Source organism: Macaca mulatta, chromosome 9 (assembly GCF_049350105.2).
Source record: "Macaca mulatta isolate MMU2019108-1 chromosome 9, T2T-MMU8v2.0, whole genome shotgun sequence".
NCBI lineage: Eukaryota > Metazoa > Chordata > Mammalia > Primates > Cercopithecidae > Macaca > Macaca mulatta.
The window spans coordinates 101944501-101972014 of NC_133414.1; the positions used below are offsets into that span (position 1 = coordinate 101944501).

General features: G+C 39.7%; 1 long non-coding RNA gene across 1 annotated transcript; it reads left to right on the plus strand.

Moving 5' to 3' along the window:
• The first annotated feature begins 375 nt into the window (after positions 1-375).
• On the plus strand, positions 376-27287 carry LOC144331167 (uncharacterized). The gene is made up of 2 exons (XR_013398120.1): positions 376-528; positions 26966-27287. It is a non-coding gene; the product is annotated as an uncharacterized LOC144331167 (long non-coding RNA).
• Positions 27288-27514: the final 227 nt, after the last annotated feature.

Here is a 27514-nt window from a genome sequence, read left to right on the forward strand (position 1 = left end):
GTTGATTTGGCTCCTGGTGGGGGCTTGCTAGTTTTGGATATGGCTTGTTTATCCCTGTCAAATCTTATGTTTAAACTTACGGTGGTTTTGGGAGGGAGAACCTGGTAGGAGGTGCTTAGGTCATCATCAACGGCTTGGTGCTGCTCTTGCAGTAGTAAATTCTTGCTCTGGTGGGACAGGATTAGTACTCATGAAACTGAATTAGTTCCTGAGACAGTGGGTTGTTATAAAACTGAGACACCCCTCATGAAACTGCCTTTGCAAAGATTATGACAGTGAGAGAAGTCTGGTACGGCTGACTCCATCTTGCCTCTAGCCTCACAGGCTGGCTGTCCCCGCTCATTCCTGGGCATAGACCAAGCTAACCATGGAAATAATTTAGTTTACAATCTAGTTGTGAAGCAAGGATAATAATAGTCCCTCCCCAAAACTGACCCCCTCCTTGTTTGGAGACTGAAACAGTCTTTGTAAGACTAACGAAACATTACAAGATCAGGATTATGGGAGGGGCCTGAATTCTGCTAAAATGTAGGTATAGTTAAATGATAAACAGCGGTAGTTTCCTAGCTTGTTTTCCTATAATCCCCTACTGCTCAGGAGTCATGAAGCAGAGGCCACAGACTTGTGATTTCACCAATTACTCCTAGAGGTAACATCACTATCATACAATGTAAGATTGGTCTTTTGAGATTTTTTAGACTTTTATATTCTGGTGACCAATTGATTTCACCCAGACCTATGCCTGATGACTCAATTGGTCCTGTGGCCCCCCTTCCAGAGGCTGACTCAGTGCACAAGAACCATTTTCCATACCCCTATAATTTCATCTCTAACCAATCAGCAGCACCCATGCCTAGCCCCCCAAGTTATCCATAAAAACCTTAGCCTGAGTTCTTGGGGAGGCTGATTTGAGTAATAAACTTCCTCTTGGCTAGCCATGTGTTAATTAAACTCCTTTGCCACAAAAACCTACTGTTACTGCATTAGCTTTTCGGGGCAGTGGGCAAGATGAACCCACTGGATGATTATGCTTGGGTTTGTTTCCTCTTCGCATATGTTCACTTCTCCTTTAACCTTCTATGTTATATTTAGACTAGCATAAGACCCTCACCAGAAACTGAGCAGATGCTGACACCAGAATAGCTGAAAAACTGACTTTTGAGGGGGAGATTTGCATCTGTGGAGGAAATGAAGTGAAGTAAACAACAGAGAGAAACAGGCTTTCTGTAAAGCCCCCCTTATTGGGACCTGGGAAAGATGAATTGAGAGTCTGACAATTTAAAGCTCTGACAGAAATATTTACTGCTGGCTACCATTTATTTTTTTCTGAAGGCTGCTACCTGTGAGGTTTCATCTGCATGGTGAGACCCCTTTGCTAGCAAGGTGTTTCCTCTTCTCTTCCTTCCATAACCTGTTTTGCTGCCATAACCTATTTTGCCATACCCCCTTTCTTTCTGTAACCTCAAGATGGTATAAAAGCGTTAACCTTCTTATATTTCTCTGAGTTTTACTATTTTATATGACTCTTGTGCACATATATGTATGTCATAAAATTTATATGCCCTTTTCCTACTAATCTTTCTAGTATCAGATTATTTTATAGACTCAAATTATTGAACCTTAAGGGGAAAAATACAAATTTCCCTATAAGTTTATAGCTAGAAGGAACTTGCCTTGACTCTCAAATGAGATTTTGGACTTTGGACTTTTGACTTGATACTGGGACTAGTGAACACTTTTGTAACTATTAGAAGAGAAAATTGTGTAACTGTGTTTTGAATGTGAGGATATGAGTTTTGGGGGGGCCAGGGGAAGAATGCTATGGCTTAGTTATGGCTTGCTTGTTCCCACCAAATCTCATGTTGAAATTTGATCCTCAACGTGGCAGTGTTGGGAGGTGGGGCCTGGTGGGAAGTGTTTGGACCATGGAGGAGGATCTGTCGTGAATGGCTTATTGTTCTCCTGATAGTGAGTTCTCACTCTAGTAAGATGGAATTAGTTCTTGCAGGAACAGATTAGTTCCTGAGAGAGTGGGTTGTTGTAAGGCCAGAATGCTTCTTGATTTTAGTCCTGCTTTGCATGTGTCTACTTTTCCTTTGACCTTCTCTGCCATTTTTTGACGTAACATGTGGCCCTCACCAGAAGTTGAGCAGGTGCCAATGCCATGTTTCTTGTACAGCCTGCAGGATTATGAAATAAATAAACCTCTTTTCCCTACAAACTACCAAGTCTCAAGTATTCTCTTATATCAACACAAAAAGGACTAAGACAGGGCTCTTTTCTGGGTTTGAAGATAGTCATCTTCTTGCTTATCCTCACATGAGAAAGGGAGAGAGAGTTCATCTCTTGTGTCTCTTTTTATGAGGACTAATCCCATTCATGAGGGCTCCACTTTTATGACCTAATTACCTTTCAAAGGCCCCACCTCCAAATACCATCACATTGGGAATTAGGGTTTCAACATGTGAATTTGAGAGGACACACAGACATTCAGTCCATAGCACTTTTTCAGCCTCAGTATTCTGTGTTTCCCAGTCTCTGTGACATGGGCCTGTATGGTCTGGGCAGGTAACTTAATGGAAGAAAATGGGCAGGTTCAACTTAAGGCAAACTGAGGAGTGTGTGCCCAGGCTAAGGGACACAGCTACTACTCAGCTCAAGCCCACAGATGTGAGCAAGATTGCAAGGCTCACGTTGTAATATCTCAGAAGTCAATCTTTTTGCCCTTAGGTCTATTCTTCCACTCCCACCACTTGGCTTTGAATGGTGCAGGCTGACTCTATAGGCTGCCGTTTTCAGATTCCCATTTCAGCTGGCTTCTGTCTGGGTCCCACCAATGGGAGGCACTGGTAGGAGACGGGGGTGAAGAAAAATGGAGAATCTTGGCTGTGTCTAACCCTGCCTCTCAGCCTTGAACAATGCCTCCAGCAACATAAATATCTCCAAAAGGACTCCAGCTTTTGAGAGACAGGCCTATTACAACTCTGGCTTCCACTGAGTGACCTTAGTTCCTTCCTCATCCCTTCCTGCACACCCTATATCTGCCTCCTCCTCTCTCTCCAGTTTTGATGTGACAGTGGCTTCCTTTTGTTGCTAATGTCTATGCTCCCTCACAATTCCCTTTTTGTTTATCAGTTCTCCCTTCACCTAATTTTCTCCATTATGTACTTTGTGTGTCAAAGATTCAGAATTATTTCTTTTCTCTGAGGTTGGACTCTGACTGATGTAGGCTAGAAATACGAATTCTTGCCTGAAATCTTCCCATTTTTAAATGCTGGTGGATTAGTCAGAATTCTCCAGAGAAGCAGAACCAAAAGGACATTAATTAACTAATTAATTAAATTCTAAGGTATTTGCTCACATGACTATAGAGGCTGACAAGTCTATAATCTGCAGGGTGAGCTGGCAGGCTGGAGATCCAGGAAAGCCGATGTTCCACATTCAGTCTAAAGGCAGTCTTCTCCAGAACCCAAAAGAGCCAATGTTGCAGACGAAGTCTGAAAGCAGTCTGTTGGAGAATTCTCTCTTGCTGGGGAATACTGGTCTTTCTGAAGGAGCCTACTCACATGGGGGAAACTTGCTTTACTCAAACCTGCTCAATGTTTCTCTTGTTCAAAAATACCCTCACAGAAACACCCAGAATAACGTTTGACCAGATATCTGGGCACAACACAGCTCAGCCAAGTTGACACATAAAATAAACCATGACAGCTGGCAAACAATTAAAAACACCCACTGGGTCAAAGAAAATATGACTTCAGCTTCCAGGTAGGTTTGAAACTTCTGCTCTCTAAATGTAAATAGTCAAAGAAATAGACAAAGAAAGATTTTGGCAAGCTTATAGAGTGTCATGTCATGTGAAGTGTTCAACTTTGTATTCTTCCTAGGATAACTGATGCCAAGGAGTATTTGAGGAATATAAACTGTGTGAGAAGAAGAGCCTCTGTCATTGCAATCCTAGCACAGGGCCAGGCACTTAGTAAATGCACAATATATATCTGTTGAATGAATAAATAAAAGGAGTTAAATTTAATTGGATAATTATTTAACGATCATCTGCTAGAGGCAAGGAACTGCATTAGGTGCTATTGGAAATTCAAAGATGTGTAAGACACACCTTCGTCCAAAGGCCCTTACAGTTTGGTAATGCATGTAAGGCTAAGTGATAAGAAATTTTTGTTTCTCTTGAGAAAAAATGACCAATGAATATATTATGGGAAATAGGTGTTATATACTTAGCCATATTTCCTTTTGATTAGGCTGTCTGGAAATGCAGAGCTAAATTTCCTATCCAAACCTGGTGGGAATACAGCAGCGTCCTAGAGCCAGCTTACATGTGCTTTTGTCCTTCTCCATGGTCCTTCTCCCTTCTCCTTACCCACCTATTCTAATGCATATTCCTGCAGGACTTGACTTGAAAAATGAACCTGTTATAGTTTTGTTGATCGGAGCCTCTGTAAGCTGACCCAGATCCTTTGTGGAATCAGGTAACCTGAAGTTTCTCCTGATTCAAAGGAGAATTGACTCTGGCTCTTTGGATTAGGGAAGTGTTTATCTCAGATGAAACTTGATAGTTGAATTTAATTTAGACAAGAAGTGACATCAGAATACGTTTTAGGAAGAGTGCAGCAAGACCAACAGCGTGGAAAAGGAGAAACAAGCAGAGTTTGTGCACCAAGATCCACTGGAGCACATAATTCTGAAGAAGGGAAGAGAGGAGTGAGCTTACAAGGACTACACTGACTAAGCTTAAGGAACAGAGTGAGGAGTTGGAATTTAATTCCGTGACTGAAACTACTGAAGGACTGGTGAAATGGAGAATGACCTGAGCTGAGGTGGTGCCTGGGGAAAAAACGAATTGAACTATTTCAGACGATGCCTAGGAATGCAGTAACTTGATCTTAGAGATTACTATAATGGTTTAAGCAGATGATGCGAATGTCTGTCAGGTCACAAAGGTGGGAAGTTGGGGGTATATCTGAGAGTCACGGTGGAGATAGGATGAGTAAGTTATTAAAGTTGATTAACTAGGGAATAGTAGGAGAGATTGGTAGCCACTCTGAAAGTCTGAGTGGGTGCTTTGGGGGTTGAACAGCGCCATTTTTTTTCTTTATTTAAAAAAGGGTTAGGAAAAGGTGGAGGAAAAATAAGGTGTTCACACTGGAAATTATCTTGCTGCAGGTATGTCCTTAGCTTTCTAGTACAACATGGGGTTTCAAGCTGATATTTCAGGTATACCTTCTTAAGCCCCTTAAACTGAGTGAAATGAATAGACCCAGTAGTTCTGTGGAATACACATTCAGACCAAAGGAGAAGTTGATACCCTGTGGGAGATAAAGGGGATGCTGACTTTCCTCTTTACTGATTGCTGAGGGCAAACCTCTCAAAAAGGTTTGAAACATAGGATTAGAACGGTGTCACTAGAACTCACAGTAAGTAATGATGTGAGATATAAAGCTAAGAGTATTGACTCTGGACCTGGTTTTTATATCTTTTTTTCTCTGTTGACTTTGGTAAGTCTGATTCTCAGTTTTCTTTTCTAGTAAACTGAAGATTATGAGACCTTCCTCAAAGGGCTGTGATGAGGATTTTACAAGAAAAAGTATTTCACATAGACGGGAGTCCCAAACCTTCCTTCTTTGATCTTATTCCCAAAACCCAGAGCCTGATGTGAGAAATCCTATTCACGTGATTGGGCACTTTTGGGAGTGCTCTCAAAAGGGAGGGAGATAAACAGGATAGGGCAAAGAGAAAAAATCAGCAAGAATATCCTGTCAAGTGGAGACTATCTTCAGTCTCATTCCTCAGGAAAGTTCTGGAACACAAATTGTGCCTTTTGATTATATGGATAAATTGCATAGTGGTGAAATCTGAGATTTTAGTGCATCTCTCATCTGAGTAGTGTACATTGTACCCAATATGTAGTTTTTTATCCCTCATGTTGCACTCAGCCTTCCCTCTTCTGAGTCTCCAATGTCCATTATACCACCTCTATGTGCCTTTGCATACCCAAAGCTTAGCTCTCACTTGTAAGTGAGAACATATGGCATTTGGTTTTACATTTTTGAGTTACTTCACTTAGAATAATGGCCTCCAGCTCCATCCAAGTTGCTCAAAAACACATTATTTTATTCTATTATATGGCTGAGTAGTATTGCATGGTGTGTATACCACATTTTCTTTGTCTGCTAATCAGCTGGTGGGCACTTAGGGTGGTTTCAGATCTTTGCAATTGCAAATTGTGCTGTGATAAACACATGCTCCACATACACTCCAATATGTATTGTTTTTTGACTTTTTAATAATGGCCATTCTGGTTGGGGTAAGGTGGCATCTCATATTAATTTCTATTTCCCTGATGATTAGTGATGTGGAGCATTTTTCATACATTTCTTTGCCATTTGTATATCATCTTTTGCAAAATATCTATTCATGTCATTTGCCCACTTTTTGATAGGAGTATTTAGTTTTTCTTGCTAATTTGTTTGAGTTCTTTGTAGATTCTGGATATTAGTCCTTTGTTGGATGCAAACCCATTCTGTGGGTTGTCTGTTTACTCTGCTATTATTGTTTTTGTTCGTTTTTTCTGTTCAGAAGCTTTTTAGTTGAACTAAATCCCTTTTTGTGTTGTTGTTGTTGTTATTGCATTTGCTTTTGGGGTTTTAGGCATAAATTATTTGCTTCAGTCAGTGTCCAGAAGAGTTTTCTCTAGTTTTTCTTCTAGAATTTTTATGGTTTCTGGTCTTATATTGAAGTCTTTAATCTATTTTGAGTTGATTTTTCTATGTGGTGAGAGATAGGGATCCAGTTTTATTTTCTTACATATGACCATTCAGTTTTCCCAGTACAATTTATTGAATAGGGTGCCTTTTGTGTACTTTGTCAAAGATCGGTTGATTGTAAGTATTTGGATTCATTTCTGGGCTCTTTATTTTTTGTTCCATTGCTCTATGTGTCTATGTTTATACCAGTACCATGCTGTTTGGGTTACTATAGCCATGTAGCATAATTTGAAGTTAGGTAATGTGATGCCTCTGGATTTCTTCTTTTTGCTTAGGATTACTCTGCCTATTCAGGCTCTTTTTTTGGTTCCATGTGAATTTTAGGATTGTTTTCTCTAATTCTATGGGAAATGATGTTGATATTTTGATAGAGATTGCATTGAATATGCAGATTGCTTTGGCACTGTGGTCATTTTCATGATATTGATTCTTCCAATCCATGAGCATGAGATGTATTTCCATTTGTTTGTGTCATCCATGATTTCTTTCAGCAGTATTTTGGAGTTGTTGTAGAGATATTTCACCTCCTTGGTTTAGGTATTTTATTTTATATCTTTTGCAGCTGTTGTAAAAGGGATGGATTGACTTCTTTATTTGATTTTAGCTTGGTTGCTGTTGGTGGATAGCAGTGCTACTCATTTGTGTACATTGATTTTGTAACCTGAAACTTTGCTGAATTTGTTTATCAGGTCTAGGATCTTTTGGAAGAGTCTTTAGTGTTTCCTATGTATACAGTCATATCACTGGTGAACAGTGATAGTTTGACTTTCTCTTTTCCAATTTTGATGCCTTTTATATATTTATCTTGCCTGGTTCCTCTGGCTAGGACTTCTAGTACTATGTTGAATACAAGTGGTGAAAGTAGGCATCCTTGTATTTTTCCAGTTCTCAGAGGGAATGCTTTCAACTTTTCCTCATTCAGCATGATGTTGGCTGTGGGTCTGTCACATATAGCTTTTATTATTTTGAGGCATGTTCCTTCTATGACTAGTATATTGAGGAATTTTATCAGAAAGAGATGCTGGGTTTTATTGAATGGTTTTTCTGCATCTATTGAGATGATTATATGGTTTTCATTTTTAATTTTGTTTATGTGATAAATCACATTTATTGACTTGCATATGTTGAACTATCCCTGCATCCCTGGGATGAAACCCACTTGATCGTGGTAAATCATCTTTTTGATGCACTATTTGCTAGTATTTTCTTGAGGATTTTGCATCTATGTTCATCAAGGATATTGGTCCATAATTTTCTGTTTTTGGATGTCCCTTCCTGGCTTTGGTATCAGGGTGATATTGGCTTCATAGAATGAGTTAGGGAGGATTTTCTCTTTCTCAATCATTTGGAATAGTTTCAGTATGATTGTACCAATTTTTCTTCGAATGTCTGGTAGAATTTGGCTCCGAATCCATTTGACCCTGGGCTTTTTTGTTGTTGTTGGCTAATTTTTTGTTCCTGATTCTATCTCACTACTTGGTATTGGTCTGTTCAGGATTTCTATTTTCCCTTATTCAAGCTAAGAGGATTTTATGTTTCCAAGAATTTGTCTATTTCCTCTAGGTTTTCTAATTTGTGTGCATAGAAGTGTTCATAGTAGTCTCAAATAATCTTTTGTATTTTGTGGTGTTGGTTGTAAAATCGCCATTTTCATTTCTGGTTGAGCTTAAACTAGTTAATGGTTCTATCGATTTTGTTTATCCTGTAGAAGAACCGAGTTTTCATTTAATCAATCATATATATATATATGATTGATGAAATATATATCATATATATATCTAGTTTGTTGAGGAATTTTATTAGAAAGGGATGCTGGATTTTATTGACTGCTTTTTCTGCATCTATTGAGATGATTTTATGTTCGTTTCGATTTTATTTTGTTCTTCTCTGATCCTTGTTATTTATTCTGATAACTTTGGTTTGGTTTATACTTGTTTCTCTAGTTCCTTGAGATGCGATATTAGGTTGTCAATTTTTGATTTTTCAGACTTTTTGATGTAGGCATTTAATGTCATAAGCTTTTTCCTTAGAACTGCTTTTGCTGTACCCCAGAGGTTTTGACAAATTGTGTCACTGTTATTATTCATTTTGAAGAACTTTTTAATTTCTATCTTGATTTTATTGTTAACTCCAAAATCACTCAAGAGCAGACTGTATGATTTCCATGTATTTGTATAGTTTTGAAGGTTCCTTTGAAATTGATTTCTGGTTTTATTCCACTGTGGCCTCAGAATATATTTGATATGATTTTCATTTTTAAAAATTTATTAACACTTGTTTTGTGCCTATCATATGGTCTTAGAGATTATTTCATGTGTTCATGAGAAGAATGTATATTCTGCAATTCTTGGGTAGAATGTTCTGTAAATATCTGTTAGGTACATTTGTTCTAGGGCACAATTCAAATCCAGTATTTCTTTGTTGACTTTCTGTCTTGATGATCTGTCTAATGCTGTCAGTGGAGTACTGAAGTCCCCCACTATTACTGTGTTGTTGTCTATCTGTTTTCTGAGGTCTAGTAGTAATTGTCTTATGAATTTGGGAGTTCCAGACTTAGGTCATACATATTTAGAATTGTAATATCTTCTTCTTGTATTGTTTTATCATTATATAATGACCTTCTTTGTCTCTTTTTTAAACGGTTGTTGCTTTAGTTGTTGCTTTAAAGTCTGTTTTATCTGATAGCTACTCTTGTTCACTTTTGATTTGCATTTACATAGAATATCTTTTACCTTGTGTCTGTAAGAATCCCTTAATTGTTAGGTGTGTCTCTTGAAGACAGCAGATATTTGTTCGACTATTTTTTTTTATCCATTCTGCTATAATCTGCATCTTTTAAGTGGAGCATTTAGTTCATTTATATTCAACATTAATATTGAGACATGTGGTATTGTTGCAGTCATCATGTTGACTGTTACCTAGTTACTTTGTTTTCTTCATTGTGGTATTGTTTTAGAGGTCCTGTGAGTTTTGTGCTTTCAAGAAGTTCTATTCTGGTGGATACTGACATTTTGTTTCAAGATTTAGAACTCCTTTTAGCATTTCTTGTAGGACTAGTCTGGTAGTGCCAAATTCCCTCAGCATTTGCTTGTCTGAAACAGACTTTATTTGTCCTTCATTTATAAAACTTAGTTTTGCTGGATGCAAAATTCCTGGCTGAGAAGTTTGTCTGTTTCAGGAGGCCAAAGATAGAAACCCGATTCCTTGTGGCTTGTAAGGTTTCTGCTGGGAAGTTTGCTGTTAGTCTGATAAGTTTTCTTTTGTAAGTTACCTGTTTTTGTCTCTCTATTCTTGGAATTCTTTCCTTCATGTTGAGTTTAGATAGCCTGATAACTAGACACCTTGGTGATGTCTTTTTTGCAATGAATCTCCTAGGATTTTTTTCAGCTTGTTGTTTTTGGATGTCTAAACTTCTAGCAAGGGTAGAGCAGTTTTCCTCAATTATTCCCCTAAATAAGTTTTTCAAACATTTTGCTTTTTCTTTTCTTTCAGGAACACCAAGCATTGTTAGGTTTGTCCATTTTACATAATCCTATATTTCTTAGAGACTTTGTTCATTTTTTAAAATTCTTTTTTATTTTTGTCTTATTGCATTATTTCCAAACCCTTGTCTTCCAGCTCTGAAATTCTTTCTTTCTACTTGGTCTAGTCTATTGTTAAAACTTTCCACTGCATTTTGCAATTCCCTAAATGTGTCTTTCATTTCTAAAAGTTCCAACTGTTTTTTCTTTAAAATCTCTATCGCTTTAGAATTTTTTTCATTCATATTCTGAATTGTTTTCTTAATTTCTTTATGTTGGTTTTCACCTTTCTCTTTTATCTCCCTGAGTAACTTCATAATCAACCCTTTGAATTCTTTCTCTGGTATTTCAAAGATTTCATCTTGGTTTAGATCCATTGCTGGAGAGCTGGTGTGATATTTTGGGGATGTTATAAAACCCTGTTTTTCTGGTTTATTCTCATTTGGATATACTATTTCTTCTAATTATTTTTAAACTTATTTTTTATTCCATAGTGAGGGTTTTTATTTCGTTTTTTCCTCTTGAGGATGTGATTTTAATGTTTATAGTGGATTGTAACCTAATTCAGCTCTGAGTGCTTCTAAAAGCCTCTAAAGGTGAAGACTTTGTATGAGTTCCTTGGCTACAGAGTTTTTGTATGATGGCTTTCTCAGATGCTGGCCCTAGTAGTGATGTGCTTGGTGTGTAAGCAGGTTCATTGTCTCCCGTGGGGTTGGAATGGCAGAGGTCTCATGGAGCTTATCTCATTCCCCAGTGGTGTGTATTACTTATTTATTCCAAGTATTTTATTCACTGGGTTGAGCAGTTTAGGCTTCAGGCCAGTAGGATGTGTCCATGGGTATAAACCAGCTGTGGCAAACACAAGTAGGTAAATGTAATGCTCTGTGGTGGGCAGAGGTCCCAGCCTTGACAGAGGAGGCTAGGGGAGCTCTTAGTGAAATGCACTGAGATCTTTTCAGTGGGAAGGGAAGCAGCCACTTCAGCTGCCCTGCCAGGCCAGCAGGAAAGCAAGCTATCTCTCAATCACACTCTTGACCCACAGTGTTCCAGCTATTCAGATCAGACAGGCACTTCCTTTCATCTGCAGGAATGCTGATTTTCCATGTCGAGAGGGATTGTGACACTACCTCTTGTGCAAACCTGAACCTGGAGGACACTCCTGTGGAGATGCAGTCACCCTGAAGCATTTCAGAAAGCCTATCTACAGGTGTACTCCCACCCAGCTCCCATGAGAGAAGCCCAACTGTGTCTACAGTGGTGGGCAAGAGTAGAAAAAGTCTTGTTCTGCAAGACCCTTCATGAGCACCAGTGCTGTCTTCCTGTTAGGATAGAGCTGCAAACTTTTCCCACTGAGCTCAGCACTGCACTTGTGCCTCTGCTGAAATAAACTTCTTACAAGCCTAAAGTTCTGGGACTCAAGATCTGTCATCTGGATTCTTTTGTCCCACAGGGTGCTTCCTTGATGCAGTGAACTCTCCTTGCTCCTAACAGTAGGAGTCCCTAAGGGCCAGACTATAGTGAATCCTGCTGCTCCTCTGGATCTAGCCACCCAGTGGGGTGCCACACTCCAGGCTGGTGCTGGGGAATGGCTGCAAGGAATCCAGTGATGTAACCTATCCTCTAGTCTTTCAGCAATGGGTTCCAGCACCACTTCTGATGGGATTGGCAGGAGAATGATAGACTCTGAGATTTCTTTGGTTATAAATATCCTTTCTGTGTTGACTTTCTCAAATACCAGTTGTAGTGGTAATGAACTGGTCGTGAAGACAGACTCAGGACCTCCTGGTTAGCCAGGGTGACACAGGAAATGGTGATAGCTGAGATCATACAGAAATTTTCTCCTTCCTGGGTGCTGTTATTATGTATGCAGGTGTTGTTACTCGGCTTCTAGCCAGGAGGTGGTGTTTTTACAAAAGAACACCAGCTGTGATGGTAGTGGTAGGATTTGTGCTTGTCTTGTTACTTAGGGGAGGTACTCTGGGGTCTCAAACAGTGGGTGGGGCCACAGATCTCCCCCAGATTCCTGTCTTTTGCATTAAGCTACCAGGGTGGGTAGAGGGGCAAAGTTAGGTGGGGGCTGGGTTAGGCAAGTCCACATCAAGCTTGGCCTCTGGGCAGAAGCAGTCACTTCAGTGGGGTTTGGATGGCAGTTTTCTGACCACTGAAGTAATGTTCCAGGGAGGAGTGCAGCTGTCTCTGTTGCAGAGAAGAGTCCACATGGGAGTGGGGAGCAGCAGGCAGCAGTAAGCCCCACCCAGCTCCCACACTCTTGGCAAAGCAGGTCTCACACATGCAGTGTTCCACTAGCAGCAGCTAGCTCGGTTCCAGGGAGTCTGCACTCAGAACTCAAAACTGCACCAGGCCTTAAGCCTTCCTCAGCGAGACAGAAACCCTGCCTTTCAGGCCACACTAGTATTGGTCCACGTATGAAGTTGGGGCATCCAGCTCCTATGCTCATGCATACAGTATACTTCCCATTTACCCCTCGGCCCTAGCCAAAGGGCTTCATCTTCACTTGAGATTATGTTGCCAATCTGAGTTGGGAGTTTCTCTCAACCTGTGACCACCACCTGAGTTAGCTGGAAGACTTCTATGAAGTCCCTTGCGATGTAGGATCAGAAATGGCTTCCCTCTATTCCCACTGGTGTCTGGGTGTGCATGCAAAGCACCTCCTGATATTGTTCCTTCTTATATACTCCCCTCACTCACTAATTCACCTCCAGTGCTGGATAGGGTTAAGGCCTTCCCCTGTGGCCTGGATTGCCAGGTTCCCCAGTGGGAGTGTACAGGCAGTTTCTCCCCGCTCACACTCTAGGGACTTATGATTTTCTTCCTGAAAAGTGTAGGCTGCAGCCCGCTGTTTCCTTCAAAGGGTCTGTGGTTGTTTTCAGTTTTCCTGTTAAGTTCCTGTGTTGGTTTTTGGAAAATAAAGTTTATAGCATGAATCTCTACACATAATTTTGTGTTTCCAAGTGGAAGTTGTGTGCTAACCATGCCTCCAATACACCATCTTGGAAAAAAACTAAAACAACAACAATAACAACAACAACAAAACCTTATGCTTATTTTATGGATGTAGATAAACTTCGCTGTTTGAAAACATTTGCTGGCTTACCACTGCTTATAGAACAATATCCACATTCCTTGACTTGATGCACAAGCCTCTTCTATTATTTTCTATTTATTCTCTTGTACCCTTACGCTTTAGGCTTCCTCCAATTTGGACTCATTTATTCAGCAAATATTTGTTGAGCACCCACCATGGACAAGGCACCATGTTGTGCATCAGCATAGAGTGGGGAATCAGAGAACTTTCCGTGTCCTTATGGTGTCCACTCCGCTGCTAACACTCTCTTTTCCATAAATTCCCTGGGATTGTGTCTTTGTTCTTTTTGTCCACTGCCTGCAGTGTCTTCCCTTCATCCTCTCATGAGAAAATGATCACTCACTCCTTATGGCTATCTTCTCTGAAGTTATTCTTGATTCTTCCTTCCCCATGTATTTCTATTGTAATTATCAAACTGTATCTTGTATTCTAGCTAGTTTTGAAAACTCGAATTAGTCAAAATACTCTACTATAAACACCCCATCAACAGGGATCATATCTTATCCACCTTTTAATTCTTGCTGCCTGGCACAGTGCCTGGCATGGTGTAGGAATGAAGAAAGATCATTGGACTGATAGGGGCAATGACACAGTCTTCGGCCTCCTGGTCCAGTGATCGACCTCCTCCACATTTTTTTTTCTCATTTATAGTGAGTAATGTGTCCACCAAGTCCAAGAAAACATCCATTGCCAATGATGTCAGCTAAAGAAAGTGTAATCACTAAAAGATAATAAATATGTGAAACTCATGATTGTCCAATTATTTCACTGAACTGTATCATAGAGTATCTTTACTCTTAAGGTTATGTCTATTGCTCCTATAAGATTGAAATACTGTATAATGGTATGCTACTGCCGTGCTTTCCTTCTCAATGCTGTGTTCATTAAGTCAACTTGGCAGCTTGAAATTGGTCTTGGTGGGAATATTTACACCAGGAAAATCAGCAAATGCTATAAGTCAGATCTTGATTTTTTTGTTGTTGACTGTCTAGACTTAAGAAAGTCATGAAGCCAATGTAAATAATGCAGATAGACACAATAGTATGTTGTGTCTATCACCATTACACTGTGAATGGCATATACCATTAAGAAAGTATTTTTGCAGTATTTGAAAACTATTTGCCAATTCAGCAAATAAATCACTCACATCATTGACAGATAAACAAAGTTCCAATCTAGGTCCCTGCTGTTTTGCTTTTGTCCTTACTTGTTAATATGAATGTAAGTATCAACCAAAATTCATGTCATAAATAAGCTCATTCATTGTTTGCAACCATAGGTTGAATACAGATACAAGATTCAGCAAAAATCGGCAAAAGCATTCTGTGAGAATCAATTGTCTATATGAAATTTACAATAAAAAGTGTGGCATATTTTATTATTATTTGTAAATTTTGAGTTATTATTCCTTATATCAGTAAAATTTGTAATAAGCTTTTATCAATACAATTGTGTGTGTGTGTGTGTGTATATATACATACACACACGTATATACACACACACACACACACACACATATATATATATTTTTTTTCCCCTCCCTAAATAGCTGATTGTTAAACATTTACCAACACACCATGGCCTAAACTTATCCCTAAATCCCATCCAGCTTATTTTCTCCTGTTGAGATACTGAGTACTATTCCCTCAATTATTCTTCCTTTGATTTCCTGTGTAATGTGTAGAATGCCCTATTATACTTGGACATATGTTTCTCTTCTATAATACTTTACTTTGAGTTTCAGTCACTGGTCATCCTATTGGTAACTCTCTGGGAAAACATGTCTTCTCCCTCTCTTTGTGACATGTATTATGGCCTTAGCTTATAGCCCATTATTCTATCATCAGGTCCTGAAAATAGAAATTGATTTTACAGCACATCTTGTAGCCATTTCACTTCCCACTTTGTCCTTTCTCATCCAGATTACGACTCTCAACTGTAATGATGTTGAAATATATGAAGTCCCGCTTAAGCTTGCAAGTCCTCCAGCTTCCCTCCATGGCCTTCATAGTGCTGTGAGATGTTTTCTAGGCCTCTATGGTGGAATTCACAGTCTCCACATAAGTCAGTAGAAGCAGGGAGAAGGTAACTGTCATGGCCTCCATATTCTCCATAGACGGGTCTGCTACTAGGAGGACATGTCAGGCTTATGAGAACCAAATATCTGTTATGCCAAGAAAGTTGACATTGAAGACTGAGTGCTTTTACTATAGGCCGAGAAACAGGCTTCTTGGAACTTTCAAGAACTACTCTTCTTGTTATAGAATGTAAAAATAACCACTTCTCCAATAAGTGACAATTCTCCCTGTGTCCCTGTGAAGAAACTGCCTCAGACTATTGTAAGGCCTTATTGCTCCAGTCTCCTCTCATCATCATCTTCTTGGTCATTTTCTTCCACTCACCAACGTCTCCTCAGGCTCCCTGTTGTCAACACTTTCTTGGTTATTTGAAGTTTCAGCTTAGATGTCTCCTCCAAGAAGCCTTCCCTGAGTGCTAGGGCTCCTAGGTACCCCTGCAGCACTCCGCACTCTGAGTGCAGAAGTGGTGGCATTGTGGCATAACTGCCTTACTTCTAAACTGTTTCCCACACTGCTCTGTGACGACTGAGAACATGCTTCTTTTCTCTATGACTTTATCTTCAGCCCCAGTGTAGTGCCTGGTAAAAGGCAGGCACTCAACATATGTGCACTGAATGAAGCAATGAATGAATCATTGAATGTTTTCTTTCGCATATTATTTCCTTCATTTTCTCTTTAGCTCCTCATTGTGAAAATAAATAGAGAGTCCTTCACTTCTTATGCAGGCAGAGGAACCATTGTGCCGGGAGACCATTCATATTTGACACATATAGTTGTAATTGCTTATGGTAAAAATTTAAGTGCAACACAGTTCCACCATTTTGTCATCTTATTTTAATGTAAGAACAGAGCCTATTGGAAAGAAGAAATTCACATAAAAATCTGGCATCTATTTTCCAAGTGCCAGAGATGAAGCCTTCATATAGCCTTAGCTTAGCTTTTTATATACCAATAAAGTTATTTTTATCATCTGGTTTGGATTATTACTGGGTTGGAAACAGCTTACTATACTTAGCCGTCTATCAATAAATGCAATCACCAGCTGTGATAAATTAGAATTATAGAAGACTTAGGTGGGAATTTCAAACAATGGTTCCCATTTCTGTATCTTCACTGTACTTTAATGAGCTGGCTTTGTGGCTGACAATTGGACATTACAAACCATTTGCCCTAATCTAAAAGCAACAATTTCTCAAATATGGGAAAACTTATATCAGAATCTCTTGGGATTCTTGATAGTGGGGATTTCTGTCTCTGTCTCAGAAATCCTAACTCAGAATCTTGGAAATACAGCTTAGGAATCTGCATTTTAAGTAAGCATATGTAACAGAAACTGTCAGTGCTCCATCCAGATCCTCATGAATCCTTTAAACTGCTTCTGTGTCCAGCCCCCGACTTTTTGATGTGCTTTTACAATGGACTCTACCTGCCACTTGTCTTCAGCATGAGAGTCGGGGTTGGGAGGAATGTCTGGGAGTTTATCAGCTTCCCATCTCCCTTTTGGCCAACACTAACTGGTGCTGAAGTTTGAAAGCCCTCACCTTAAATAGGAGAAAATATCAGAGGCATAACTTATACTCCAGATATTCCTAAAGGATCAGGCTGAAGATACTCCTATGCCACTTTGCCCAAATCATATCCTTGCTTGTCAGATTTCTTAGAGACAAAGGCGAATGCTGAGATTTTTGTTTATGTGATTTGTTGAGGGAGTTCTCTCAGAATGTGGTTTTGGCTGGAGACTTGCGTCAGCCTGGCTCTATGACAGAGCTCGGGAGGATTAATAACCCCATAGGGTTGGTCTCGGCTCAGTGAGTCATTGCTCATTGTTAGTTGGGGGACAGGGCTGGGCTGGGGAGTGAGGCATATCTTTTTAGGTGAGATTGCTTTCATTAGGTTGAGGGCAGCTGTGAGTCACTGGCAGCTAACACTCAAACACACTCACAGCAGCTGGCTTGTGAAGCAGAATTGAGTGGGCCACTGTGGGTTAATTTTATGTGTCATGTTGGCTAGGCTATGATGCCCAGATATTTGATCAAACACTACTCTTTGCAGTGATGTTACCGTGAAGGTAGCTTTTATGTGTGATTAATCAGTGAACTTTGAATAAAGCAGATTATCCTTCACAATGTGAATGAGCCTTTTCCAGCCAGTTGAAGGCCTTAAGCGAAAATACCAAGGTCTTCTGAGGAAGAAGGAATTCTGCCTCTGGTCTGTCTTCAGAGTTGAGATGGAAACATCAACTCTTCCCTGGGTCTCCAGCCTGCTAGCATGCCCAGAGAATTTTGGATTTGCTAGGCCAACAATCTCGTGAGCTAATTCCTTAAAACAAATCCCTCTCTCACTCTTTGTGTACACACACACACCCTGTTCGTTCTGTTCCTGTTGAAGAACCCTGAATGAATACAGCCACCAACAGCATCTACTACACTTAATTTTTTTCCTCTCCCATATCCTATTTTTCCACTCCTTTACTAGTTCATCCTAGAAGTATTCCTTTAATAAATTACTTGCATGTAAATCCTTGTTTCAGGGTACGTCCTAGAAAACCTGATCTAGGAAAGCGTGCTTAGTAATTCCTTTTTTTTTAAAGTTTTATTTTATGTTCAGAGGTACATGTGCAGGTTTGTTATATAGGTAAACTTGTGTTACAAGGGTTTGTTGTACAGATTTCATCACCCAGGGATTAAACCTAGTATCTATTAGATATTTTTCCTAATTCTCTCCTTCCTCCTACCCTCCACCCTCTGATAGGTCCCAGTATCTGTTGTTCCCCTCTGTGTGTCCATGTGTTCTCATAATTTAGCTCCCACTTATAAGTGAGAACATGCGGTATTTGGTTTTCTGTTCCTGTGTTAGTTTGCTAAGGATAATGGTCTCCAGTTCCATACATGTCCCTGCAAAGAACATGATCTCATTCTTTTTTACAGTTGTGCTGTATTATATGGTGTATATATACCATATTTTCTTTATCCAGTTTACCATTGATGGGTATTTAGGTTGATTACACGTCTTTGCTATTGTGAATAGTGCTGCAATGAACATATGTGTGCATGTGTCTTTATGACAGAATGATTTATATTCCTTTGGGTATATACCCAGTAATGGGATTGCTGGGTAAAATGGTAGCTCTGTTTTTAGCTCTTTGAGGAATTGCCACACTGTTTTCCACAATGGTTGAATAAATTTACACTCCCACCAACAGTGTTATAAGCATTCCTTTTTCTCTACAACCTTGCCAGCACCTGTTATTTTCTGACCTTTTAATAATAGCTATTTGCTATTTGGACTGATGTGAGATGGTATCTCATTGTGGTTTTGATTTGCATTTCTCTAATGATTAGTGATGTTGAGCTTTTGTTCATATGCTTGTTAGCTGCATGTATGTCTTCCTTTAAAAAATGTCAGTTCATATCCTTTGCCCATTTTTTAATGGGATTTTTTTTTCTTATAAATTTGTTTAAGTTCCCTTTAGATGCTGGATATTATACCTTTGTCAGATGAATAGTTTGCAAAGTTTTTCTCCCATCCTGTAGGTTGCCTTTTTACTCTGTTGATAGTTTCTTTTGATATCAGAAGCTCCTTAGTTTAATTAGATCCCATTTGTCAATTTTTGCTTTTGTTGCGATTGCTTTAAGCATCTTCATCATGAAATCTTCGCCCGTTCCTATGTCCAGAATGGTATTGCCTAGGTTGTCTTCCAGGTTTTTTAGTTTTGTGTTTTACATTTAAGTTTTCAATTCATCCTGAGTTAATTTTTGTATATGGCATAAGGAAGGGGTCCAGTTTCAATCTTCTGCATATGGCTAGCCCGTTATCCCAGCACGATTTTATCAAATAGGGAGTCCTTTCCTCATTGCTTGTTTTTGTCAGTTTTGTCAAAGATCAGATGGTTGTAGGTGTGTGGCCTTATTTATGGGCCCTATACTCTGTGACACTGCTCAATAGTCTGTTTTTGTACTAGTACCATGCTGCTTTGGTTACTGTGATCCTGTAGTATAGTTTAAAGTCACATAGCATGATGCTTCCAGCTTTGTTCTTTTTGTTTAGGATTGCTTTGGCTATTTGGGCACTTTTTTGGTTCCATATGAATTTTAAAATAGTTTTTTCCTAGTTCTGTGAAGAATATCATTGGTAGTTTGATAGGAATGACATTGAATCTGTAGGTTGCATTGGGAAATATGACCATTATAACAAGATTGATTCTTCCTATCCATGAGCATGGAATATTTTTCCATTTGTTTGTGTCATTTCCAATTTCTTTGAACAGTGTTTTGCAGTTCTCCTTGTAGAGATCTTTCACCTTCTTGGTTAGCTGTATTCCTAGGTATTTCATTCTTTTTGTGGTAATTGTGAATGAGATTGCATTCCTGATTTGGCTCTCAGTTTGACTGTTGTTGGTATACAAGAATGCTAATAGTTTTTGCATATTGATTTGATATTCTGAAACTTTGCTGAAGGTTATTAGCGTAGAAGCTTTTAGGCTGAGATGATGGGCTTTTCTGGATGTAGGATCATGTCATCTGCAAACAGGGATAGTCTGACTTCCTTGACTTTATTTCTTTTGCCTGATTTCTCTGGCCAGGACTTCCAGTACTATGTTGAATAGGAGTGGTGAGAAAGGGCATACTCATATTATGCCAGTTTTCAAGGGGAATGCTTCCAGCTTTTTCCCATTCAGTATGATGTTGGCTGGGGTTTGTCAGAGATGGCTCTTATTATTTTGAGGTATGTTCCTTCAATATCTAGTTTATTGAGAGTTTTTAATGTGAAGTCATGCTGAATTTTATCAAAAGTCTCTACATGTTTTGAGATAATCATGTGATTTTTGTCTTCAGTTTTATTTAAATCATGATTCACCTTTATTGACCTGCATAGGCTGAACCAACCTTATATCCCAGGGATAAAGCATATTTGACTACAATAAGCTTTTAGATGTGCTGCTGGATTTGATTTGCTGTATTTTGTTGAGGATTTTTGCATCTATGTTCATCAAGAATATTGGTGTGAAGTTTTCTTTTTGTGTGTGTCTCTGCCAGGTTTTGGTATCAGGATGATGCTGGCCTCATAGAATGAATTAGGGAGGAGTTCCCTGCTCCTCAATATTTTGGAGTAGTTTCAGTAGGAATGGTCCCATCTCTTTGTACATCTGGTAGAATCTGGCTGTGAATCTGTCTGGTCCTAGGCCTTTTTTTTTTTTTTTTTTTTTTTTGGTTGGTAAACTACTTATTACTGATTCAATTTTGGAGCCCATTATTGGTCTGTTTAGGGATTCAATTTCTTTCTGGCTCAGTCTTGGGAGAGTGTATGTGTTTAGGAATTTATCAATTTCATCTAGATCTTCTAGTTTGTGTGCCTAGAGGTATTGATAATAGTCTCTGATGGTTATTTGTATTTCTGTGGAGTCAGTGGCAGTATCCCCTTTGTCATTTCTAATTGTGTCTGTGTAGATCTTCTCTCTTTTCTTCTTTATTAGTCTAGTTAGTGGTCTATCTATTTTATTATTATTTTTAAAGAAACCAACTCCTGAGTTTGTGGATCTTTTGATTTGTGTGTGTGTGTGTGTGTGTGTGTGTGTGTGTGTCTCAATCTCCTTCAGTTCAGCTCTGATTTTGATTATTTCTTGTCTTCTGTTAGCTTTGGGGTTGGTTTGCTCTTTGTTCTCTAGTTACAGTATGTGCCGTATGGTAATGAGGAAAACATATAATCTGTTGTTTTTGGGTGGAGAGTTCTGTAGCTGTCTATGAGGTCCATTTGATCCAGTGCTGAGTTCAGGTCCTGAATATCATTGTTAATTTTCTGCCTCAATGCTCTAATACTGTCAGTGGTGCATTGAAGTCCTCCACTATTTTTTTTTTTCATCTATGTTTCTTTGAAGGTCTCTAAGAACTTGCTTTATAAATCTTTGTGCTCCTGCATTGGGTGAATATATATTTAGCATAGTTAGGTCTTCTTATTGAATTCAACCTTTTACCATTATGTAATGCCCTTCTTTGTCTTTTTTGATCTTTGTCAGTTTAAAGTCTGTTTTGTCTGAAATTATTATTGCAACCTCTGCTTTTTCTGTTTTCCATTTGCTTGGTAGATTTTTCTCCATTCCTTTATTTTAAGTCTATAGGTGTCATTGCATGTGGGATGAGTCTCTTGAAGACAGTATATCAATGGGTTTTGGTTCTTTATCCAGCTTGCCATTCTGTGTCTTTTAACTGGGGGCACTTAGCCCATTTACATTCAAGGTTAGTAGTGATATGTGTGAATTTGATCCTATCATCATGATGTCAGCTGGATATTATGCAGACTTGTTTAGGTGGTTGCTTTATAGTGTCACTGGTCTGTGTACTTAAGTGTGTTTTTGCAGTGGCTGATAATAGTCTTTTCTGTCCATATTTAGAGCTTCCTTCAGGAACTCTTGTAAGGCAAGTCTGGTGGTAATGAAATCCCTTAGCATTTGTTTGTCTGAAAAGGATCTTATTTCTCATTTTCTTATGAAGTTTAGTTTGGCCAGATATAAAATTCTTGGTTGGAATTCCTTTTCTTTAAGAATATTGAATATTGGCTGTGAATCTCTTCTGGCTGGTAGTGTTTCTGCTGAGAAGTCTGCTGTTTGCCTGATGGGCTTCCCTTTGTAAATGACCTGCCCTTTCTCTCTGGCTGTCTTTAATATTTTTTAATTCATTCCAACCTTGGAGAATCTGATGATTATGTGTCTTGAGGATGATTTTCTTGTGCAGTATCTTACTGAGGTTCTCTGCATTTCCTCAATTGGAATGTTGGCTTCTCTAGCTAGATTGGGGAAGTTCTCATGGACAATATTCTGAAATATGTTTTTCAAGTTGCTTACAGTCTCATCTCTTTCAGGGACAACAATGAGTCATAGATTTCATCTTTTTACATAATCCCATATTCCTCGGAGGTTTTGTTTTTTCCTTTTCATTCTCTTTTCTCTATTCTTGCCTGCATGTCTTATTTCAGAAAACCGGTCTGAGCTTTGAGATTCTTTTCTCAGCTTGGTTAGTCTGCTATTAATACTTGTGATTACATTATGAAATTCTGTCAGTGGATTTTTCAGCTCAATCAAGTCAGTTATATTCTTTTCTACACTGGCTATTTTGTTTGTCAGCTCTTGTATCGTTTTATTGTGATTCTCAACTTTCTTAGATTAGGTTCAGTCTACCCCTGCATCTCAAAGGCCTTAATTCCTATCAATATTCTGAATTATATTTCTGTCATTTTAGCTATCTCAGCCTGGTTCAGAACACTTGCTGGGGAGATAGTGTGGTGGTTTGGAGGAAAGAAGGCACTTTGGCTTTTTGAGTTGTTAGAGTTCTTGCACTGGTTCTTCCTCATCTTTGTGGGCTGATGTTTCTTCAGTCTTTGAAGTTAGTGACATTTGAATGGATTTTTTTCTTTTATACTATTTGATGACCTTGAGTGTTTCATTGTGGTATATGCAGGGGGAGTGTTAAGCCAGCTGGCTTCACTTCTGGAAAATTTTATGGGGCCAACACTCAGCTCCCAACTCCTGGATGGCATGCTCTAATTCTGTTTTTTTTTTTTTTCTTCTTATTGGGCCCTGACTTTGTTCTCTGGCTACTTGAGGCTAGAAATCCACTGTACTGTGAGGGGGCAGAGGTGCTCCCAGACCACTAGTCACTATACTCTTATGGGTAGTGGCAGCCAAGCATTTCGTAGTGTGGTGGCAGTGGGTCTGTCCTTGTTCCCACGTGTCAGCAGCAGCAGCAGCAGCAGCAGCAGCAGCAGCAGCAGCAGTGGCAGCATGGTGGGATGCATGTTTGTCAGTTGTGGCATGTTGCTAGTGGGTGCCTGGGTACCTCCCTCCCTTTGAGTGTTCACCGCAGTGGTGGAGGCAGTGAGGCTGGGGGTGGGGTGCTGGGCCCCTGCTGACAACTGTCACGCTGGTGGTGGTATTAGCCAGGAACAGGGTGCTGCTAGGCCAGGTCTGTGTGTGCTCTCTGTGTATGGCAGACAGTCGTGGTTGCTCGGGGAAGGGCAGGGTCTGCTGTTCTCTGTGCCAACTTTCACTCCTGCAGCAGTGTTGGTGCTACAGCAGGTGCTGGTGGAGGTAGGGCCGGCTCCCTCTGTGCCTAGCTAGGCTCTGACTGCAATGGTAATCTGGCAGGTGGACAGGGGTGGCGTGCATTCCCACTGCAGCAGTGGAAGGACACTAGCGGGACAAGGAAGACAAAACCTGCCTGCGCACACATGTGCCAGCAAAGTGATGTGGGGGTTACTGTGAGCCCAGCAGAAAGCTGCAGTGTGGGGAGGCAGCAGGCAAACTGGTGCATGGCCATGGGGGCCACCTCGCTGGAGCTCTCTGCCAGTCAGGCACAGTCTGCCTGTGCAGGAAATATGATGTGGGTCTGCAGGATACCCAAGGCTGCCCTGCAAGCAGGCATGGCCACAGCATGCCTGGTCATTCTTATCCACGCTAAAATCTGAGGAACACTGCTTTAAAGGTTGTATCAAGTAGTTACTGCTCAGGAACACAACTGCTCCCAAACTGCAGTGACCTAAAGAAATAATCTGTATTGGTTTTCATGAGGTTTTAGGTCAACTGGTTATATGATCTAGACTGGGCTCAAAGGAAGGGGACGGTGGCTTTGCCTAAGATCTCTCATTTTCTCTGTGGATCTGCAGACTAGCCCAGGAATGTTCTTCTTATGGTAATAATGGTAGAGAGAGAAGAAAGCAGGTAGAAATATGCAAGTGTTTAGCCTTTTTCCTGTTCAGAGAAAAGTGGGGACTCACAAACCTTTTCACAACCTGAGCACAGTCTACCTCTTTGAGTTCAGGCTGGCGGTGCTTCTACCAACACATTTCTCTATATGTTTGTGGGTTTTCTATGTATTTCATTTGCATTCACACTATGTGACAGAGGCCATACCAACAATTTTTTTAGTTAGTTTTACCTCTCTAGACTTAATTACTCCTATTTTGGGCATGACTGGTTGCTGTGGGATCATCCTCCCTTAGCTTTATGGAAGCCCTTCTGTGCAGCTGAGAAAATGCCTTATTTCTTACAGATGTCTTAAGGGATGTACAATCAAACTCTTACTTTAATCTTTACTTTGAGGGCATGTCTTACTGAAGCTCCCTTAATCTTTGTCCCCAGGAATTTTCTTAATTTGAGAATCTTTTACTGGTTGAAAAGTCTAAATATGAGAATGCATTTTACTTTGCAGAGTAACAGCTTCCTGCATTTCTGAGCCATGTTCCCTCTCAGTTCTGTTTGCAAATTTGCTAGTTCATGCTTGAGTTCATCTCTCTCTTATAGTAATTTTTGATCATAGACAGCTAAAAACAAGCTGATGCTTCTGATATTCTGTCTGAAGATTTACTTGGACAAATTCAGAAGTTTATTAAATACATTTTCTATCTTCGAAGTTACCATAAATGACAGTTCAGCCAAATAATTCACATCTATTTAATGCAAGCCTCCTGTAAGTTTTCTTACTATGTCTCTAGCCTCTATAAGTTTTCTCACCATTTTCCCAGCTTTCTTTAACACTTTTCTTGCCATTTTCTCAGTCTCATGCACCATCTAGTTCTAAAGCCAGTGTCTCATAATTTAAGTTTTTGTTACAGCAGCATCCACTTTCCAGCACCAATTTCTGTATCACTTCACTATTGCTGTAACAAACTATCCCTAAACTCAATGCTTAAAATAACAATCAGGCCAGGCATGGTGGCTCACGTCTGTAATCCCAGCACGTTGGGAGGCTGACCGAGGCAGGTGGATCGCTTGAGCCTGGGAGTTCAAGACCAGCTTGAGCAACATGGGGAAACCATGTCTCTACAACAAATACAAAAATCAGCTGGGCTGGTGGTGCATGCCTGTAGTCCAAGCTACTAAAGATGGTGAGATGGTAGGATCACCTGAACCCGAGAAGTCAAGGTTGCAGTGAGCTGTCAAAATGCCACTGCACTCCAGCCTGGATGACAGAGCAAGACCTCCTTCTCAAGAAATAAAATAAAATAAAATAAATGTAGTCATTTATTATGTTTTAATAGCAGATGGCTCTGATCTACAGGATAAGAGAATGGATACAGAGGGGTGTGTAGTATTGCTATTAACACAATCGACCACAAAGATTAAGACTTTTTACCTTAGAGTGGTAGAGAATATGTTTTTATTTGTCTGTTGGATAATGATATTATTTTCTCTTCACACTTAAAAAATGCTTTGATAAAACTGTACTGTTTTCTTCCAAAAAAATCAATAACAGGTTTTTAAGTCTGCAAAAAAATCAGTAAATGAAGGAAGCTGCCACTTTAAAGTTGCAAATCCAAGTTTGAAGCAACCAAGATTTCTACAAGCTCTCACTTCAAAGGGTAGAGAACCAAGCAGAGCAGCTTGATAGAAGAAAATCTTCTCTTTACTGGCAGAGTCACTCTAGGAGCCAATATATTTTCTGTCTTCCAAGGCCCATGGAAGGAACATATAGAGCTTTGAAGTCAGTTGAACTCAAGTCTTTGGGGAAAATTACTCAATAAGGCAGAGGGTGAGAATGCAAAAACTGGACATGTGGGAAGAGCTGCAGACCAGTATGACCTTAGGACCTGGGGCACTGGAGCACTTCTGTATGCCTGCAGGGAGCCTGCAGTTTGCCACATTCTGCTGTGACTTTATTTTGACAGTACTTATCAAAGATACATTCTCTTGTTTAGGTATATCTCCTCTACATACAGGGCTCTTCCTTGCTTCCCCTTACAAAGGCTGTTTCTCTCATTGAAATTAGCATTTAATTACTCTTTCATTCAACAAACATGTGAGCAAGTGAAAGAATGTCTGTTGAGGACTCCATCCTTTGGTGCTTTGTGAAAAAGAAAGGAAAGGTTGGGTTCATAATAGCAAGAAGCGTAATAAGTATAATCTACATGACTGAATTAAAAAATCTTGCCCTGCATATTAATTTTGTAAATACGGTAATCAGCTAATATTTGCATACTATGAAATGTTTTTACCAACATATGAGTGGAAAACAAATATGCTCCATTCTTTGTAATGTAGTGAATTAGGGAAGACTAATTGCTGCAGCAAAACTTCCCCAAACTCAGGGGTTTAACATGATCAGAATTTATTTCTTACTCATAACAGAGTCTCATGTAGATGGGAGACACTACTCCAGGAGGTCATTCAAGAATCTGGGCTCCTTCCATCTCGATGCTTCCCCATATTATATTATATAGCTCCTTGTAGTTCACCCTATTCACCTGTCTGATGGTGACAAAGAACATGATGGTTTTCAAATGAGCACATATTATTTGTGGCGTTTCTATGTGTGCATACCTCATACGCACTTGAGGAAATTGAACCTTATTTCCTTGCCTTTTAGTGTCGATTACTTAGTGACTTGCCTCTACTGAATAGAAAAAAAATGGAAGAATAATCTTTGGAGACTAGATCCTAAAAAGCTTCCTGCTTTCTCTCTCTCTCTCTCTCCACCCTCTTTGTTTCAGGTTGCTAACTTTGGAGGAAGCCAGCTGCCATGTCACAAGAAGATTCAGGAAGCCATGTGGGGAGGCCCACATCATGAGGAACTGAGGTCTTTGCCAATTACCAGCAAGGAAATGAGGCCTCCTTCCAACAGCCATGTGAGTATCCTACCTTGGAAGTGGACCCTCTAACTTCAATCAGCCTTCAAACAACTGCAGCCCCAGTTGATGACTTGACTGCAACCTTAGGAGACACCCTGAGTCAAAAACATTTAGGAAAAACCCTCCCAGATTCCTATTGGAAATTGTGTAAGATAATAAATATTTATTGTTTTAAGCTGCTAAATGTTAGGGTGATTTGTTATATAAAAGTAGATAACTAATACAGAGAATGAAGTATTACATTTGGGAGGATTTTATGATTCAGGGCCTGCAAGAAGCCTAACCTGCTTCCTACTCCATTGTACTGATGAGAGCTGAGGCACATAGTCACACCGAAGAAGCTAACTGTAAGAGCAGCTGGGAAATACAGTCTCGTCAAGTGCCCAGGAGGAAGGAAACAGTTTGATAAAT